Here is a 20,984-nt window from a genome sequence, read left to right on the forward strand (position 1 = left end):
CCTGCTGTGGTGGTTCCTCCTCTTTCTCACTCACCATCCCATCACCTGATGGGAGACAAAGAGAATCCAGACATAGGTCACTCCCTGTGCCGGAGAGAAAGGAAATCTCAGAGACAGAAATCGAAAAAGGGATGAACAAATCAAAATATGTGCGGGAGAAATCAATCCTATCAGGAGCTGATTTTCCCCAAAACCTTCCCCAGAGGAGAGAGGAAGGGATCAGTTTTGGTCTGCATCTCACAAGAATACTCAGGGGAAAGCGAGATCAGGGAGGGACCTGCTGCCAGTTGTCAGTCAGAATAGGAGGGAAGCCATGAGTGACATCTGCCATAATGATTCCACATCTGCAGGGAACAATCCTGAACTTGGAGAAGTCACAAGGTCTTTGTAGAGCATCCCAAATGTTTCCTGTATTCACAGACAGTTTTTGAGTTGGTTTAACCCAGGGGTACGCAACCTATGGCACATGTGAGAACTGATTTTAGTGGCACTCACACTGCCTGGGTCCTGGCCACTGGTACAGAAGGCTCTGCATTTTAATTTCATTTTAAATGAAGCTTCTTAAACATTTTAAAAACCTTATTTACTTTACATACAACACAGTTTAGTTATATATTATAGACTTATAGAAAGAGACCTTCTAAAAACATTAAAATGTATTACTGGCATGCAAAACCTTAAATTAGAGTGAATAAATGAAGACTCGGCACACCATGTCTGAAAGGTTGCCGACCTCTGGTTTAACCAATTCCTTACCTGTGCAGGCAGCTCTTGCGAGCACTTCTTTCTCAGAGCCCTGGAGGTCTGGGACCCATGGCTCTTCCCCTTGTTCCAGCTGCGAGATCACATCAGGTTTGGAAACTGGAAACCCTACTCCAGGCAAAGAAAACAAGGGAGGTCAGTGGAATTTGTGGGATACTTGTCACAAGGAATAGTCCATGGTTTTAACCCCAGCTAATTTTTAAGCAGTAACATCCCAAGTCCAGCTTCCTTGGCTCAAAGTGGCAGGAGAGTTATTATAAATCATATTCATTACCTTAGTTCCTAAGGACCAACTAACAGAGGGTCCCCATTGTGCTAGGCAAAGTACAAACCCAGAATAGTAGCTGGCCCATGCCCTGAAGAATTTACAATCTAAATAGAGAAGACAGACACAGAATGGGGGAAGGGGTAGAACCCACTGTTAGAATAGAGATATTCAGTCCTACCTGTAAAGCCGATACTTTAAGAATTTAGGTGTATTTTTATCACTTAGCTAGTTACTGGGGTATAAAAACAAAGAATCAAAATCACAGTCTGCCTGTGTGTGGGCCTTCTCTCACCAGGATAGTCTGAGGCCTTGTTCTTAGGCTAGGGAGTTTGGCTAAGCAGCAGAAGAAGCCATAAGCTGGGAAGCATACGGTCACATCCTCACATACCAAACCAGCCACAGTGAAATAAGGTGGTATTGGGTTGTTAGGAAGATGATCCTGTCCTGATATTGCTCATCACCACCAAATAAAGAAACGGATCTTAAGATGGTTAAGAAAACTTAGTTTGACAGCACCCTGTCAGGCAAGAAATCACTTCTAAATGGTTGTGGTTTTGAAACCCTCATTTCTGTATTGTTTTATCTTTATGGCCACCAATTTTCTATTGTTAATCTGTCTGGTTCTCTAATTTTTTCTATCTGCTGTATAGTTAAATTTCCTAGGTATAAGTTAATTAGGGTAGTGGGATTATAATTGGTTAGAGAATTATGTTACAATATGTTAGGATTGGTTAGTTAAATTACATTAAAATGATTGGTTAAGGTATAGCTGAGAATATTACTACATAAAATAGAGGGGGAAGGGAAATCGGAATCATGTTTGTTAAGGGGAGGAACAGGAACACAGGCAAGATTCTGGAGCATCAGAGCTGGGAAGGGGACACTGGGGAACAGACTCTATCGGAGTATCAAGATAAGCCCGACTGGTGTGAAGGGCTTAGGAATATGCTTGCTTGGAAACTAACCCCAATAAACATGGCATTATCTGCACTTCAGATTTCTGGTCTTTTGTTGTCTGCGTGACAAGAACCAGGGAAGTGGGATGCCCTCTAACAAAACTGACATGACCTGATAAATAAGAGGTAAGCCTTTAAGGAAGGTTTTAATACACTTTAGAGCTGATCAGGGATTCCCATGAGGACTGGTAAATACGCATTCAGATCCTTTTCTTGTTTTATATCCTTTCCCCATTAGACACACTGTCATGGATCCATAGGATCTGTGTAATGCCTGGGCTTTTAAACAGTCCTTGCAAAGCCTCTGGCTTCAACACTCCTACTTCAACCTGTGAGCTCTGCCAGCAAGTCCAGCTGAACTACATTCCTCTTCAGAGACTGTTCCTCATTCAATGCGCACAGCAATATTTTGCTGTGACACTGGGCAGACTTTTAAAACACAGCAGGGTTTATTTGTGAACTAAAACACAGCATTGGAAAGTCCTTAGATAGGACAGAGAAGCAAAAAAGACAGTATAGTCCATACTGGCCAATGCCCTTGAGCCATGCTGCTGTAGAAAACAGTTTAGTTTCCTTTCCTTGTGCCTGTCCATTTGTCTTCACTCCAGTAGAGCCCCCTGCGCCTGCGAGCCCAGTTCTTCCTGCTCCCCAAAACATAACGAGTCCGTGTATGCGTCACTCAGCCAAGTTGAGATCCTCCCATGGACAGGTGACAATCATTCCCTTGTCTCTGTCTGGTATTCCATTGATGTAGGTTTGTCCCAGCCAGTCCTTAATGACCCATTCATATCACCCCATGAGAGCTCCATGACAAAACACCTCATGTCTCCTCCTCTTTATAATCATACAATACCAATCACACAGGGAAACTGAGGTGTGTATTGGCATCTTAGAAGTATCACCAAAATTCCCACCTCTATCACACACACACTGCTCACAGCCCTTGGAGAGAAAGCAAAGCACAGCAACTGGACGTTAGTCCAGTTAACACAGTGGAGGACAGGCTGCAATCCTCAAACCCTAGTCAAAAAGGAGAGGCAGGTTGGTCCCTGCCCATAGAGAGGGGCTGGCTAGAGGCCTGATACCTGAGGGGCCATTCCTTGAGCAGACCATGGAGGCAGGTCAAAGGCTTCGCTACCCAGAACTGTGAGATTGCAAAAGCACATTTTGGGGAATTAGGAAATCTAGTGACTCAGGTGTAATGGGAGGGAGAATTAAACTCCCCCAGGGTGTGGAGAAGGCTGGGGAATTAAACACTAAAATTCAGGAGCAACAGCTTCTAATTCTTCCAGAAAAGGAGAAGTTAAGAAACAAGAACTGGGCCACGCAACCTCAGGAGGGACAGGCTCAGAGATCCAAGGAGCCTGGAGGGAAGACTGCTTGTGGCTCCTGCAGATGGGGAGAGGGGAGATAAGACTCTCTCCAAACTCTCACTCCTGTTGACCCTGACCTGATTTTATGACCTAGTCTCATGTCTTGGGGGAAATTTTATATTCACTAGAGGTAAAGTGTCATTATCAGAGTATTGCTTATTAGCTTGGAACATGCATGCAGGGGCAAGGAGGTGAACATAAATAAATGGGTTATTAAGCTTGCTACAGTTAAGGACCTTATATTTGGTTGAAGCTTTGTGGGAGTAGTTATGCTGAAGTCTGGGATTTACCGGAATAGGTCTAAGGAGAGAATCCTAGATCAGATATTTTGCACCCTCATTTTGAGAGACTAACGAGGAACCACAAACAGGTGCAATACGCCACAAGATTCTGAAAGAAGGAAGTTTGGGGCAGGCTTTAGCAATTAGGTTGCTATGCAGGTTCTCAGCAGTTGGATGCATTCATATATTGGAATTATTAATAAATAAGTGATGTAAATCATGAGTATTAATGCTTGATGCTTAATTATGGACTTCCCAAAGGCCACATATGGGTTGGGGCAGCTATTGACATTCTTGTAATCAGAGTAAAGGAACAGATATGGCATATAGCCATCCTCTTACCATAAGGAAGCGGATAAAATACCTCTCCTAGTGACAGTTTTTTCATTTTGTCAGGTCCCCAAGTAAAGTGAAGCAGGGCCTCCATTCTGATGGTCTCCCTTGCCCCTCGATCTTTGTTTCCAATGGTGTCCCTCTTTACTATACTTATCTTAGTCTAATCATTATGTGTATTGATCCTTGCCTGTGATTTCAATTATAACTGTCTGTATTAAATCAAGTTTCTGTGTGTTTCACCAATTTTCATCTTCTCAATTAACTGTGAGTAGCCATGTACAAGGGCAAGTTGTGCCCCAATACGTCATCTTATAGGTGTAAAAATTGGACAGGCCACACCACCACCCTGTGACATCATCATCAAAGTGCCCATTTGTGCCTGGGTAGTGGCCCTGCTATGGGAGAGGGGAATGAAAGGACTCAGGATCGGAGGCCAGGGTCACTATGCATAGAGATGGGGAGAGGGGTAATGAGTGGGAGAGGGAGGTCAAGCGTTAAAATAACAACATTTGAGGAAAATATGTATAATGAAGTGGAACTGAACAGAAATAAAACTGGAGTGGAGGCTCTAAAGTAATGAGGCTTGGGTAGGGATTCGGGGTTAAAGGTCTGGGATCCCCCAGAGCTCTAGATCCCCAAACCTCTTCTCCCTCCCACTGACCCACCCAGCCCACCTCCTGGGTGCCTTTCCTCCAGACTCCCCTCCCCTTCTTCCCTCTACTCTCAGTCATCGCCACCTCTCGGCACCTTGGTAGCTTCTTGTGTTCCCTCCTCATCTCTCACTACCCCCTCTCTCCCTGCTGCTTCTTAGCTCTTAGCCTGCATACACCCTCCCCATATCTGGGTACTCTAGAATTATCTACTCCACCCCTTCTCCTCCCCTCCCACGGCTCTGTTCTCCCTTCACCCGTGGGGTCCTGAATGGCAACATTATACACTCTCCTATCAGAAGAGGAGCTCATCTGACTATCACACAAGCCAGGCATGAGTCATACACCTATTTACTTAATTTAGAATTCTACAGGTGGCATATTTTCCTCTTAAAATGAGGAAAAGGCATGAAAGCTACAGTTATTAATGCAGTTATTAATGTAGTCAATAAGGATACATTAAATGAAATTTTAAAATGACTGATGGCACCAAAAAGGCACATGTCCAAATATTATTCTAATGGCTGGGAGATAAACTAAATAAAGGGGGACAAGGAAACTTGTCAAAACTTGTATGACGAATAAAGGTATAAAGTTATTACTATTCAGGTTCTTTAGAGACCCCACAGCTTCTAATAACCCAGGGGACAGGACTCCTTACCCAGCAAGACCACCGTCTCATAGTTCTCCTGCATGACATCCCTGTACTGGTCTTTCTGACTGAGGTCCAGCAGAGCCCGCTCTTCCCTAGTGAAATACACAGCCACTTCCTCGAATGTCACCGGCCCCTGAAAGAGCAAGAGTCCAATACTCAGTACCTGGTGCCCCAGTCACAACCCCACTATTCATGGAACAGCAACACCAGGTAAATGGAAGCCATGGGAGGCACATGTTAACAGAGTCCCACCCCACCTTGCTTCGAGTAGCCAAGAGGCATCAGAGGGTAGCAAGAGAGAAACTTGTGTCTCCCAGCTGACAGACGGAGGCAGGGTCTTCACATTTATCACATACCTACTAGCCAGAGCTTGATATAGGAGATGAGGCTGTCTCTGGACCCTGCTGGTGGCTCCCTGGTAGGAATCCCAACACTCTCCAAATAAAATATATGGAAGAAAGGGGAAGTCAATAGTAAAGAATATAAGTTAGAAGGTCAGAACTGTAGAAAATTGGTAAGGGAAGCTATCAGAAATCAATGACCAATCAATGAAAATAAGAAGGAAGTTTTCAAAAGTATATGAATCCTAACAATGGTAGTGGTAAATTACTATACAGAAATGGCAGAATTATCAAAAATAATGCAGAAGAGGTAAAAGTCTTCAATAAATATCTCTCTCCTGGATTTGGAGAAAAACAGATGATGTAACTCATATCATAAGATGTTGACGACACTCCATTCCAACAGGACTTCACAAGGACATTAAACAGCAGCTATTAAAGTTAGACATGTTTAAATCAGCAGGTCCAGATAATTTGTATCCAAGACTTTTAAAATGCCCGGTGGAGGAGCATGGTGGACTATTAATAATGATTTTAATTAGGACTTGGAACACTGGGGAAATTCCAGAAGACTGGAATAAAGCTAATGCTGTGCCAGTATTAAAAAGTGTAAAAGAGATACTCTTGTAATTAGCTGGGGCATCAGTCTGACATCGATACTGGGCAAGATAATGGAGCAGTCGATACTGGATTTCATTAATAAAGAATTAAAGGAGGGTAATATAATTAGTACCCATTAAAGGTTTAGGGAAAATAGATCCTATCAAACTAACTGGACATCCTTATTGGAGGAGATGAAAAGTTTGGTTGCAGCTAATAGGATTGACGTAATATACCTAGACTTCTGTAAGGCATACGATGTGGTCCAGCACAACATTTTGACTAAAAAACTAGAATGATACAAAATACACACGGCATACATGAAATAGATTAAAAACTAGGATTGTAAATGGGGAACCGTGGTCGAGTGGATTTCTTTCTAGCGGCTTCTCGCAAGAACTGGTTCTTGGCCCTGTGCTATTAACATTCTTATCAGTGACCTAGAAAAGAATATAAAATCATCACTGATAAAGTTTGCAGTTCCCACAAAGATTGGGGTTGGTGGTAACTAATGAAGTGTCAGTAGATTCAGGCTCCAGCACTGGGAGTCTGGGAAGTTTTCCCAGTTCTTGTTGGAGGGCTATTTCCTGTTCCACAAAGAGGGGAAGTTCCATTCCCAACTCCTGTGCCTTGAAATTAGGCCCTATCTGACATTACACCCCATATTAAGCACAGTGGTATGATTATAATATTATTAGGACATAATTATGATGCATTTTGTGCAAGATGCATCATCTGTGGTGTCATTGGAAAAGTTATAATTTGCTGAATATGATTATCCCATTTGTGTGCGTGGATCATGTTTGTACCTGAAGTTATGGATATTCACTATGTATCTGTATTTCAAATGTGCTTACTCTGGGTAACACCCACAACTAGTCTTTCAGGTACAACAATGAAGAAGCCAGACAGTGCTGATGGCTCATCAACAAAGACAATGGACCATGCAAGAGCATAGTACTCAGCAGGGCATGCTAGGGCATGTGATCAGACCACATGACACTGAACTCCATTTTGGTACCTGTATTTTCCCACAAACTGGACTGGGAACTCAGTTTGAAACAAAGGGGTCCCGCCATATGGAAAAGCTACATAAGGTGGGGTGTGACGACATCTCTTGGCCTCATTCCCCACACAAGAGAACTCCTGGAAACACCTGAGGAACAAAGACTGAACTGGGGGAACTGCTGGTCCCAGGGTAAAGGGATTTCTAGCTTGTGTATGGAAACTTGGTGGACTGCTTGTATCATCAGTCAGGGTGAGAAATTGCTAATTCAAATTCTATCCATCTAGTATCTTAGGCTTAGCAAATAACCAAAAACTCAAACTAAGTAATCTGTTTTGATCTGTTTGCTATCACTTATAATCTCATAAAATCTACCTTTCTGTGGTTAATAAACTTGTTTTATGCTTTATCTTAACCAGTGTATTTTGAGTGAAGTGTCTGGGGAAAAAATCTCAGCTTGGTTAGCCCAAGCTTGTTGTGCACATCTTTCCCATATCGAGGGGAAGGTGAACTATATTAATGATATTATACAAATCCCTGTGCACTATAAAATGGTATAATTCTGGATTATACTACAGCAGGTGTGCAAGGTTCAGGAGCTGGGAAATTGGCTGTTGTCTTCTATCTGTCCTTGAGTGGCTTAGGTAAAGCACTCAGGTAGCTTAGCTGGGTGTATGGTACCACCTGCTCTTGGGTTGGGCGGTAACAGGACCTGGAGAGGCTGGCTGAATGCAGTGTGAGAAAGGCCAGCCCAATTTGAGGATTAGAGGACACAGGAGTTCCCAGAAGTCCCCCAGACTGCACCCTGGGGGTGACAACCCATCACACCCATTACACAAGTCTCAGCAGGTTTGTCACATCCTGTCCCCTCCCTTTCTCCACCCTAGATATTTCCTGCCTCCCACCACCTCCAGCTGCTCCCCCTCTCCTTTACTCCTCCTCTTTCCCCAAGCAGAGTCCATCACCAGCTCCCTGATAATCCCTTACCTGAGCCAGCTCCATTGCAGCCATTTCCTTCCCCCTGGGTGGATCTGGAGTGAAACCTGGACGTTATTCTGTAGCCTGCCAGGGCAAAAAGGGGAACATAAGAGAATTCAGATGGGGCTTTTGTCCATTCCACAAGCCGATTCTGCCCAGGATTTTCCCCTGATAATGGACATTCTAGGTTCTGCCACACTGTGAAGCACAGAGTGATTTTATTGCAGTACAGGCCTAGCGCCCTCCCACCAGGGTGTAACCCTCTGACACATGGTGAAACCCTCCCAGTAAGAGTCTCTCTGTTACACTTATCAAGTTTGCGGACGATACCAAGTTGGGAGGGTTGCAGTGCTTTGGGAAATAATCTGGACAAACTGGAGAAATGATCTGAAGTAGATAGGATGAAATTCAATAAGGACAATTGCAAAGTACTCCACTTTTAGGAAGGAACAATCAGTTGCACACATACAAATGGGAAATGACTGCCTAGGAAGGAGCACTGCGGAAAGGGATCTGGGGGTCATAGTGGATCACAAGCTAAATACGAGAAAACAGTGTAAAACTGTTGCAAAAAAAGCAAACATCATTCTGGGATGTATTAGCAGGAATATTATAAACAAGGCACAAGAAGAAATTCTTCCGCTCTACTCCATGCTGATTAGGTCTCAACTGGAGTATTGTGTCTAGTTCAGGGTGACACATTTCAGGAAAGACAAATTGGTGAAAGTCCAAAGAAGAGCAACAAAAATAATTGAAGGTCTAGGAAACATAACCTATGAGGCAAGATTGAAAAAACTGGGTTTGTTTAGTCTGGAGAAGAGAAGACTGAAAGGGGACAAGATAACAGTTTTCAAGTACATAAAAGGTTGCTACAAGGAGGAGGGAGAAAAATAGTTCTTTTTAGACTCTGAGGATAGGACAAGAAGTAATGGGCTTAAATTGCAGCAAGGGAGGTTTAGGTTGGACATTAGGAAAAACTCCCTAACTGTCAGAGTGGTTAAGCACTGGAATAAATTGCCCAGGGAGGTTGTGGAATCTCCATCATTGGGGATATTTAAGAGCAAGATGGACAAACACCTGTCAGGGATGGTCTAGATTGCACTTAGTCCTGCCTTGAGTGCAGGGGACTAGACTAGACCACCTCTCGAGGTACCTTCCAGTTCTATGATTCTATGAACCAAAGGAGAGCGAATCAAAGGAGTCACTTTGGGGGATTCTCCCTGTCATTGTCCCCAAGGCAGCTGTTTCAGGTTTACAAAGTTGTTTGATGCTCCAGCCTTTATACAGTCTCTCCTGGCAGTGCCCCCTTTCATGGGCTGGGCCTAGTTTTAGCTTTTGGGAAGCATGACCCCAGGGGCTCTGAGACTGGGTCTTCTTGTCTCAGCACATCTTGTTTCTTTCTGTGTCTCCCCAGTGAGTCCAAATGAGTAGATATGCCTCATAGAGACTGCAAACATAAGGAGGGCCCACTGCGTCAGATCAATGGTCCATCTAGCTCAGTGGCCAATGCCAGGTGCTTCAGAGGGAATGAACAGAACAGGTAATCGTCAACTGATCCATCCCGTCACCCATTCCCAGCTTCTGGCAAACAGAGGCTAGAGACACCATCCCTGCCCATCCTGCCCGTGACACTGGCAGATGAGGTGTTAGCTCTTGCAAAAGCTGCCATGTCTTAATTGAACATGGACAAACACACAGTGGAATCGGTCTGACTCACCTGTGTTAGTATTGTTAAAACAGGTATTAGAATTATAAGAACGTGTTTAGACTTTATTGAATGCTTTATTGAGTTGCTGCCTGGGTTAATATCTGACTAGTTGCATTGTGAGCCTCTGTGGCTCTGTAAATCACCAGACAGGAGAGAGACTTTACCTAGGCGAAGTGCTGATTGGCAACAGACTGCATTACACCCTGCCTGGCAGGAAAGGTCCATCAAGACCAGATAGACTATTACGGGTGTAGTAAGATGAGGCCCTGAGACATAAACCCTTGGTATTAGAGGCCTGGAATGAGGCCTGAACTGAAGTAATGGTCAAGACATTGCTAACATAAAGCAAAGCTAGGCTGTGAGCCAGAGGCAGGCCCTGCTCACAGAAGTTGTCAAGAGCGTATATACATGTAAGTACTAATAAAATGAATGTAAGGACAATATGATGGATATACAATATGAAAGAACAATGCAATGGATAGACAATATGATGGATAGACTTATTTGTTCGAACCAATCTGCACCATGAATCATAGAATATCAGGGTTAGAAGGGACCTCAGGAGGTCATCTAGTTGAACTCCCTGCTCAAAGCAGGACCAATCCTCAGAAAAGATTTGTACCCCAGTTCTCTAAATGGCCCCCTCAAGAATTGAACTCACAATGCTGGGTTTAGCAGGCCAATGCTCAAACCACTGAGCTATCCCTCCCCTCAGACTCTCCTCATAAGTCATGTGTTCTAGCTCGCTAATCATTTTTGTTGCCCTCCACTGGACTCTTTCCAATTTTTCTGCATCCTTCTGGACACAATACTCCAGATGAGGCCTCACCAATTAAAGGCAACACCATAATGCGCAGAGGAGCTGTATCTCAGTGCGTTCAATGATGTGAAACCTGTTTGTACCTATATATAAGAATGCATCCCTGAGTGGACGTCTTTGTCTGGCCTAGGGGGCAGTGGAGAGTCCCGCCATTGACTGAGCCAGTCCATTGTCGGGGGCACATATTTGTAGTATGTCCTGTAGAGTCTGCGGGGAACTATTACTGTGCTTCGTTTGACAATAAACCTGGCCGGGTGCCTTCGTACCTGTGGTCACTGGGGGGTCTCTCAGGGTCTGCTGTGTCAGCGATCTGCGGAGCCAGGGCAGCACACAGAGGGAACACACACATGCAGCCGACTGATATCAACACTGAACAGAGCAGAGCACCACACTGGTACCATCTGATGACATTGGTGACCCCGACCGCTGACCTGGTGAATAAATGAGCTGTCTGCTGTAGGAATCATGATCTAACATGACAGAAAACCATGAGCTAGGGAACCCCCTTAACCCCTCCCTGCAAATCCCCACAGAGTTTAAAAAGTATAATGGGGAAGAAACATGCAATGTAATTTGTAAAGCTAGGGCAGAGACTGTAGCCTTAAAATGTAAAATATTGCAAACTATAGCCATGGCTGTTAAATGGCTAAAACAGCATGCCACAAAATCGGCGGGGCAAGTATCAGTAACAAAGAAAGAGTTAAAAGACTCAAAAGAAGCTACACAGCCCCTGGAATGCTCCCACCCCCCTTGCAAGCAATCCAGAGACAACCCAGCACAGAAACAGACTAAAACACTGGAAACAGCTGCAGGGAACAGCGCCGTCCTCTGTTATAATATTTGTGGTCAACGGCAGGCTTCAGGTAGCTCCCCTGTGCCTGAAGAAGGGGGACAGAAATGGAAATGGCCCTACGAAAATTAAGGGCTAGTCTACACTTACCAGCCGGGTCGACGCGGTGAGTTCGACTTCTCGGAGTTCGAACTATCGCGTCTAATCTGGACACGATAGTTCGAACTCCGGAAGCGCCGCGGTCGACTCCAGTACTCCACCACTGCAAACAGCGGTGGCGGAGTCGACCTTGGAGCCGCGGACTTCGATTCCACGGCGTCTGGACGGGTGAGTAGTTCGAACTAGGGTACTTCGAATTCAGCTACGCTATTCACGTAGCTGAATTTGCGTACCCTAGTTCGACCCCCCTTCTTAGTGTGGACCAGCCCTAAAAGATTAAACTGGGTCCACTGCAGTGCAATCACCACCTTATGATAAAAGCCAGGTTCTGGTAAAAGCTAAACCAGGACCTAGACTGGTGCCTGTCAGAATGGGAGAAGTAAGTGCACAGATGGAAAAAGTAGCACATAATACTTTCACTGACTTGGTAAATCAAACGAAGGAAAAAATGGGAACAGTTCACAGAGCTCATTAGGAGGCAGGAGCTGCGACTCGATCGCAGGGGAGTGAATTAAAAAGAATCTCAAAGTAAAAAAACAAAATTAAGTGGGTTAACACCTACAATTGATGCATTAACACATGGAGCTGCCCAAAAACAGTTAACTGCAGCAAAAAAGGGCACTCCCGCCACCCACTTGGCATGCGCACAAAAGCAACAAACACTGAGGGAATCAATTCAGGTTTTACAAGAGCAAGTAACTACCCCCACTCTCCTCTCAGAGCCAGGATAAAAACCAGGGGCACAGTTCCCAGCTGTGCAGGTTCCCAATTGCTTTGACCCATGGACCCACACTCCGCGCTCGTATCTAAAACTATAACCACCTTTCTCAAATATTTTTACATACGGGTTACATTTTTTCCATTATATACTCTCTCAATTTGCTAAACTGGCTGCTGCTGCCTGTACTTTCAAATACCTTGATACAGTTAATCCCTCTTGGCTCAGGTCTCGCTACCTTCCTAGGTTGCTCTTCACCCCGTTCCCCGCCCTTTCCCCTGCCTCTCCTCACTTTGGCTCTCTCTGTTTAAAAGTTATGGTTTTTACAGAAACCTCCAAAAGATAAAGCAATTGAAAACAGAACAAAACAAGAAGAAAAAAAAAGAAAACTAGGTAAAAACTTTACTTTAAATACATCCAGTAAATGAGTTATTTTAACCCTTCAGGAATGCAACAGCTGGAATTATTCCTAACTTTCTTGAAGACAGGGTTGCCAAGCAACCGAAATGCACACTGCTTCTAACCTAACCACTCACTAATATCTGAAACATGGTCTTTTCTTATTTCCATCTAGCAGAGTTTTAAAATAATGTTAAATATTAAGTAATGCAAAATTCCTTGTTACCAAATACATAAAAAATTAATATTTGCCAAATTTATTGTATCAATTTTTGTTAAAAGTTTTAAATAAGGTAATAACTTGTTTATTCAAATGTTTAACCCTTTTAATTTTTTGTTTGCCTTATTTTGTATAGTTATGAATAGAATTCTGCACCATTTGTTTTTAATTGTAAGTTTGTCCTGTATGTCATGTGCATTGTCCAGTGTTGTATGTTGTGTGTGTCATGTGACTATTTTTTATTATTTTTATTTGGTTGCAACAAAAGTCAATTTTATACTCTTTTAAAAATATATGTATATGTGGTACCACACTATTTTAATATTATGGTTGGGGTATAACCTCATAATATTATTAATACCATTTTTTTCCCCAAAGTTCAACAAGGTCTCAGTTATAAATATATGTACATATATTGCTGCCTCAAAAATAATGAAATTTCAAATAAAAATAATTATCTTATTAATCACACTTTTGTTTTGTTTTTAAAGTTTTTTTAAAATATTTTATTCAAAGAAAAAGGGAAAACCTCAACATTAAGGTAAAGATAATATTAACAAAATGTCAATGTCTTGCTTGGGTTTTTATAAACTTGTTTGGGTTTTTTTTAAAAACTTGTTTGCACTTTTAAATATAGTTATAAGAATGTGAGAGCAAAATGTTTTAAAATAACAATTTATGCATCAAGCTAGCCAAACAATTTCAACAGGTTTCCACCTTTGGCTCCCAAACATAACAAAGCATCATGAAAGTTTAATACCCTCAAAGTATTTGCATGGACCTGTATTTAAAATTTATTTTGGTTTAATTTTATACACTTTTCTTTTATGTTATATCAATGGTCCCCACTCCGGGGCTGCAGGTGCTGCGGCTTAAGCCAGAGAGAAACCATGGCTCTGCACCTGCCGGGGACAGAGAACGCCGGGGCTGCAGGCTTCATTCTATGTTATAGTAAGAATAATATATATATTTGGACCAGCAGTTCAACAATGTTTTACTTTTTTAAAATAAATAAGATGAAAACTGTTTATGATATTTTTTTTGTAAAAACGCCTTAATTTTTCTTACAGGTAGATAAAAAAAGAGAAAATTCACATGGTAAGGTGAAAGAATAATTGCCAAATAATTTAATTAATACCTTTTACATGTAAAATTACCCTTTGTATCTTATGGATTCATATATTATATAGTATTAAATATGATTTTTTTGTATTATTTAATGTACAAATACAAAATAAGCCTTGAAAAATTGTTGGCGCCCGCCACACTTCTGAAAACATGAATGTGCTACTGGCCACAAAAAAGTTGGGGACCACTGTGTTATATATGTTATGTTAATGGGAAGCAGTGGTTGTTAAAGTTTGTGCTTCTAAACAGTTAACAAGAGTGAAGTTGGTATCACAGGCAAAGTAACTCTAAAAAGCTTGTTAAAATTATGTTACTAACTCTTTTGCTGAAACAAAGTGTTCAGCAAGGGAAAGCAATACACTTCTCATGGAAGATTGTGAGCATCTATTTTAGCCGTTAAGCGTTACATTTAGTTTAAAATATTAGTAATGCACCTCAAGTGAAAATGAATATCTATGCAACAATTGCAAAAGTATAGCCTGTGTATAAAATACTTGGTCCCTATTACATTGTAAACACTAAATTAATCTGTGCATTAAATTTGGGTTACTAAAAACAAGAGAAATGTAAAAACAAAACAAAAACAAACTTTATTATATTAACTAACTTAAGAACAAAGACACCAGAAGATATCACATCACAAAGACACCAGAGATATCTGTACATAGTGAAGAAACCCTCAAGCATCAAGAAAAGAAAAATGAAGCGCTTTATAAATAAGAGACTGGTCAAATACACCTCTACCTACCGTATATGGACAATTACTTTAACGATCAGCTAAAAACCACTAGCTGGACCAGGATAAACTGTCATTTAATTTCAACTTGGTTACTGGGTAAAAATAACTATTATTACTGTACTACTGTATTATCGTTGTACTATTGCTGTATTATACTATTGCTGTACAACATTTACAATGTGTATAACTTTGCTAATCTGTTTAACCAACACACAGGTAAAAATCAACAAATGAATGGCAGCAAACAACATGAAGGCAAGAAAAAAACAAATTGGTAAAGAAATTAAGTTACACAGTAACTACAATTGGGTAAACAAATTCCGTGCTAGTACCAGTCATAACTTGGGTTAATGACACTGCATCCAAAATAAGACACATGTTATTCAAAACAATCTTGCTCAGTGTCTGGATACCAATACTACAGCAATATTTGATAAATTGGTGACTGTCCATTCAGTAAGTTATCTGGAAAACAACATCCATAAAACAGCTGGATCTACATCAACTACCGGTGTATCACGGGGCAATGCAATCCATGGAACAGAGAAGCTAGCCATTCCTGCTTCCTCCCCAGCAAAGCTTACCAGAGGGTGACAACCAGCAGTAAGGGTGACCCATAACATGAATGCACAGTACTGGGTAGTAACTAATTACAAGACATTTATATATAAAGGCCTCATTTGTAGTGTCACTACTCCAAATTTCTGTTTTACTTCTCATATACGTAATACTGTGGAACAAAACTATAACAATGCCTATCCCAGTATTTCAAAATACTCAGCCTACTACTAATGATGATACAGGTGATAAGTGCAGTTGCCCTAATAGGAGTGTGTTTTTATCTGTGTCGCCAAAGTAAAAGGGTCAGAGTACAACACCAGACTGGAAAAAACATGGTTATGCTTGGACATAAGGTGGTGTCATATGTACACATACATACCATACATATATACCCATATATGCTACAAATATATATGCCGTATCCATATTATTCATATATATTAATTATTTGGGAGTGCCTCTAAGGCTCAATCATAATACTACATTCCTCAGTCATGGTCCCGGGCCTAACATTCCCAGGCCACCATGAGGGACTAAAAAATAATTGGATAATAAAATATCTACAACTTGTACGATGGAATGTGCAGACTAAGGACAGATGGGGCATGATGCTAAAATGTGGTGACCACATAACAGTGTTTAGTCCACTGGGTTATCTTCAGTTCATGCATTATGCTTTTCCGGGACGATGGGTAAACATCCTCCCCATAAAAAGACAAAAAGTAGGGGAATCATAGAATCTCAGGGTTGGAAGGGACCTCAGGAGGTATCTAGTCCAACCCCCTGCTCAAAGCAGGACCAAACCCAACTAAATCATCCCAGCCAAGGCTTTGTCAAGCCTGACCTTAAAAACCTCTAAGGAAGGAGATTCCACTACCTCCCTAGGTAACCCATTCCAATGCTTCACCACCCTCCTAGTGAAAATGTTTTTCCTAATGTCCAACCTAAACCTCCCCCTCTGCAACTTGAGACCATTACTCCTTGTTCTGTCATCTTCTACCTCTGAGAACTGTCTAGATCCATCCTCTTTGGAACCCCCTTTCAGGTAGTTGAAAGCAGCTATCAAATCCCCCCTCATTCTTCTCTTCTGCAGACTAAACAATCCCAGTTCCCTCAGCCTCTCCTCGTAAGTCATGCGCTCCAGCCCCCTAATAATTTTTGTTGCCCTCCGCTGGACTCTCTCCAATTTATCCACATCCTTCTTGTAGTGTGGGGCCCAAAACTGGACACAGTACTCCAAATGAGGCCTCACCAGTGCTGAATAGAGGGGAATGATCACATCCCTCGATCTGCTGGAAATGCCCCTACTTATACAACCCAAAATGCCATTAGCCTTCTTGGCAACAAGGGCACACTGTTGACTCATATTCAGCTTTTCGTCCACCGTAACCCCTAGGCCCTTTTCTGCAGAACTGCTGCCCAGCCATTCGGTCCCTAGTAAGATGAGGCCCTGAGACATAAACCGTTGGTATCAGAGGCCCGGTATGAGGCCAGAGGCCTGAACTGAAGTACTGGTCAAGACATAGCTAACGTAAAGCAAAGTTAGGCTGTGAGCCAGAGGCAGGCCCTGCTCACCTGTTTGTACCTATGTATAAGAATGCATCCCTAAGTGGACGTCTTTGTCTGGCCTATGGGGCAGCAGAGAGTCCCGCCACTGACTGAGCCAGTCCATTGTCAGGGGGGACATATTTGTAGTATGTCCTGTAGAGACTGTGGGGAACTATTACTGTGCTTCGTTTGACAATAAAGCTGGCCGGGTTCCTTTGTACCTTATTGGAGTCTGTGGTCATTGGGGGTTCTCTCGGGGTCTGCTGTGTCAGCAATCTGCAGCACACAGAGGGAACACACGAACATAGCCAACTGATATCAACATTGAACAGAGCAGAGCACCGCATCGGTGGTGTCTGATGACAATGGGATGTTAAAGAAGACAAAAGACTGTTGTTGTGCTCTTGACTTCCCATTAGCTGACTTTGCAGCTCAGAGCATATGGCAGGAAGGGGATAAAAAACCCCATACAGAAGGAACTGATTATCTGTATGCTGTTTGGACTCTGGGGGACAAAGTTTCTAGGCATAAGCAAGAGATCCCCAGCTGTTTAGCCGGGGTTAGTCCTAAAGAATATGTAGAGCTTGCTTATTGTAGAAGCTTCTATTACCTTTGAAATTTAAGACTGTAACTCGTCTGCATCTATAGGATTACCTGCTTTAACTTCGTAAACAACTCTCATTTCCTTTTAAATAAATCATAATACAGGTTATTACAGGACTGGCTAAAAGCGTGTCTTTGTTGTGAGATTCAGTTGACCTAAGGAAGTGACTGGTCCTTTGGGACTGGCAGTAACCTGAACATTGCTGTGATTCGTGGGGTAAGGCAGTGGCTCTCAACCAGGGGATTGGGGACCCCTGGGTGGTCACAAGCAGCTTTCAGGGGGCTGCCAAGAAAGGCCGGCATTAGACTCGCCGAGGCCCAGGGCAGAAAGCTGAAGTCCCAGTGCATGGGGCTGAAGTCTGGGCCCCTGAGCCCCACCACTCAGGGCTGAAGACAAAGCCTAAGCATGGGGTCCCAGACAGTTGCCCTGCTTGCTACCCCCTAATGCCAGCCCTGGCTTTTATATGCAGAAAACCAGTTATTGTGGTCCACATGGGCCGTGTTTTTATAGCATGTTGGGGGAGCCTAAGAAAGAAAAAGGTTGAGAACCCCTGGAGGAAGGGACCATGTGTCACAAAGGTGAGCTCACCTGCGTGGTGAGATATATGGGATCACCCAAGGGGACTGTCTGTGATTCCATGTTAATGCTGTTACAGAGCCTGAAGCGTTTACACTGGATACTTGGTTGGTGAAATCTCCATACAGACCTCACACCCAATTTGGGTTTTGTGCCCTGCTTCTCACCAGTCTGCCGGAGGCTGGTGCTCATGCTCTCAAGACACTGGGGACAGCGTTACAGAGACTAACGGGCACAATGCCACCAGCAGCAATTGGCAGCAATGCAGAGCAGGCTTTACAGGGACACAGTGTGGGCCAAAGGGTCCATGGACTCCACCAAGCCCCAGTTCTCCTCCAGTGCACGTCAGCATCCTGGCAACCTTCTAGGAGGGTCAAGGCTACAACTCCTTCAGCGATGATGGATCTCCAGCAAAGCATCACCCGCACCCCATAACCTGCCTATCTCCTGAGACAGACGTGAGAGACAGAGGTGCACAACGGATCCTGGGGGTGGGGGTGGGGGGCAGGGAAAGGGATAACAAAACACACCTTCTGGGGGTCACCCCTCAGGAAGTGACGGTGACAGGCCTTGTGGTGGCAGTAAACGGGGAGGGGAGGGAGTGGGAGCAGCACCCTCAAGGGCAATGCTGCCAGTGGGTTGCTCCAGCACATCAGGCATGGGGCTGATAGGGGGCCATTCACTGGGTCTGGGAGCCTGTGAAGGGCTATATAAACCCCACGCTGGCATAGAAGGGGTTAAACTGCCAGGACTGGAGCAGGAGCTAACAGGAGAGACCTGCTCTACTCAGAGGGGGGAAACACTGGTAAGGGAACAGTCTGGAGCATCTCCAGCCCCAAGGAGAGCGCTGGCAGCTTTCGGGGCTCTGGCCTTCACCGAGGGAAGGTGGGGATCCTCGGAGCTGAAAGGGAGAGTGGGCTGAAATTTGCACTGGAGACCCAGTAAACTCTGAAGGCAACTGAGGGCCCCCAGAAGTAAGAGAGGCCCATATCCTGATGGGAGCTGTTCAGTTTCTCCCCCACACTCTCTATTCCTTTATTTACCCTTGTTTGCCAACAGTCAGCTCTTGTGCTGTTTCACCTGGTGCCCCGAGAGAGGAAGAAAGTGCTCCGCGGCCTCAGCCAGAGGGTTGAGCCCTGACACACTAGACGGACGTGCCCCCGTAGCACCCTGGGGCAGGGGCCAATGGGACTCTCAGAGCTGCACCCCAGAAGGCCTGAGGCCCAGCAGTTGGGCACCAGTTTGATGGGCTGGATGGCCTCTCACTGGGGGCTGCCAGCAGCCTGGCACATGGAGTAGACACGGGGTGGCCTGGGGAGCAGGAAGCGGGGCAGCGTCCCAGACAGCACAGCGAGAAGGCAAACGGAGAGGGGACATGGGACACTGCAGTGAACTCAGCACCCATTCTGAAGGCCATTAGCAGAAAGTTGTCCTCTCCCTGGCCTATGGGGGTCAGACAGTGACACAGAGGGCAAAGGGTCACTTGGTCTTTGCCAGCAGCTCTCACCTGAGACCTGACAAACCCACCACACCAAACATCTCTTAGAGGGTATTTACCTATAGGGGAGATCATGTGAGGCTGTGACAAAGTGGGGTTTATTCATCTTGTTATGTTGCATGTGAGTCTTACTGTCCTATACTAATAAATGTGTGTACCTCAGTTTCCCAGTGTGCTACAGCAATACATTGGTGGTGTGAATTGGGTGTGTGATTTTTGCTGAGGCCCTCAAGGCAGGTGAAGCTTCCCAGCTGCCTGCACTTATGTAACCTGAGACCCAGGAGAGAGGTGCGACCAGGTGACACCTTTTGCTTGGGAAGTGAGACAAGGAAAGGGAGAAGGAGCAACAGGGGGGTGTCGGAGGTCAGGTCGCTGGAAGTGGGACGTCTGCGTAGGGGGACTGGAAGAGGGGGAGTCCAGGGCGTCTGGCTCAGGACTCCCAAGATGGACTTGGCTGAAAGTCACTGATTTCTGTGATAGCAAGCTCTGTTCTACGCTGTGTTCCTGTCACCTAATAAACCTTCTGTTTTACTGGCTGGCTGGCTGCAGAGTTGGGGTGCAGGACTCTCTGGCTTCCTCAGGAGCCCCATCCGGGGGAACTCACTGCAGGAAGCACACAGTGTGGCTGGGGATGCTGAATGCTCCGAGGTCAGACCCAGGAAGGTTGAAGCTGTGTAAGCTTCTGCCCTGGAGACAGTACGCTCAGAGAGAGGAGGCTCCCCCAGAGTCCTGACTGGCTTCATACAGAGTAGTTCCAGAGCACTGACCCGATGACTCTGTGACAGAGGCATCTACAAAAAGCTCATAACTGATCAAGACTCATAATGACTGAGAGAGATCAACGTATGGGGTGTATGTAAGGAAAAAAGGATTTATATTGAAAATCTACTTTATGGACTTGGAATGGAAATCAATCACCGAGAGGTAATGGGCCCCAGGATCGGCCCATCCACCCAAGAGGGAGTCGTCACCAATGTTCCCTCTAATTTTTTCCATCCATGTGCAGAATGACTCTTATGTGCTCCACCAATATTGAGATACTGTGTGTATGTGCGCCACCAGTACAAACAAAACCCCTAGATATATATTTTTAACAGTTCATAGGAATGGAAGAAGAAGAAAGAATATTAAAACAAGGGATAATTAATAAGGTGCACTGCTTAAGATGTGTATTTAACATTGTGCTTAATGTGCATAAGCCCTGCCAAATAGTGTCAGGCTAAGTACTGTTAGGCCTCAAACTTCCGGAAGCTGTAAGAAGCGAGTATAGTAGAATCCTGCAAGCATAAGCATAATCTATCTAGGTAGCT

General features: G+C 44.1%; 1 long non-coding RNA gene across 3 annotated transcripts in view; it reads right to left on the minus strand.

Moving 5' to 3' along the window:
• Positions 1 to 812: 812 nt before the first annotated feature.
• Positions 813 to 20,984, minus strand: part of LOC120381468 — a 29,448-nt gene continuing 9,276 nt past the window's right edge. For 2 of the 3 annotated variants that reach the window (XR_005588064.1, XR_005588063.1), the window contains exons 3-5: positions 8,216 to 8,290; positions 5,288 to 5,414; positions 813 to 870 (exon numbers count right to left, since the gene is read on the minus strand). This is a non-coding gene — a long non-coding RNA (uncharacterized LOC120381468). Of the gene's footprint in view, positions 871 to 5,287; positions 5,415 to 5,637; positions 5,692 to 8,215; positions 8,291 to 20,984 lie in introns of those variants that run through there. The other variant, XR_005588062.1, reaches the window with a different exon arrangement.

This window comes from Mauremys reevesii, linkage group 14 (genome assembly GCF_016161935.1).
Source record: "Mauremys reevesii isolate NIE-2019 linkage group 14, ASM1616193v1, whole genome shotgun sequence".
NCBI classification, from domain to species: domain Eukaryota; kingdom Metazoa; phylum Chordata; order Testudines; family Geoemydidae; genus Mauremys; species Mauremys reevesii.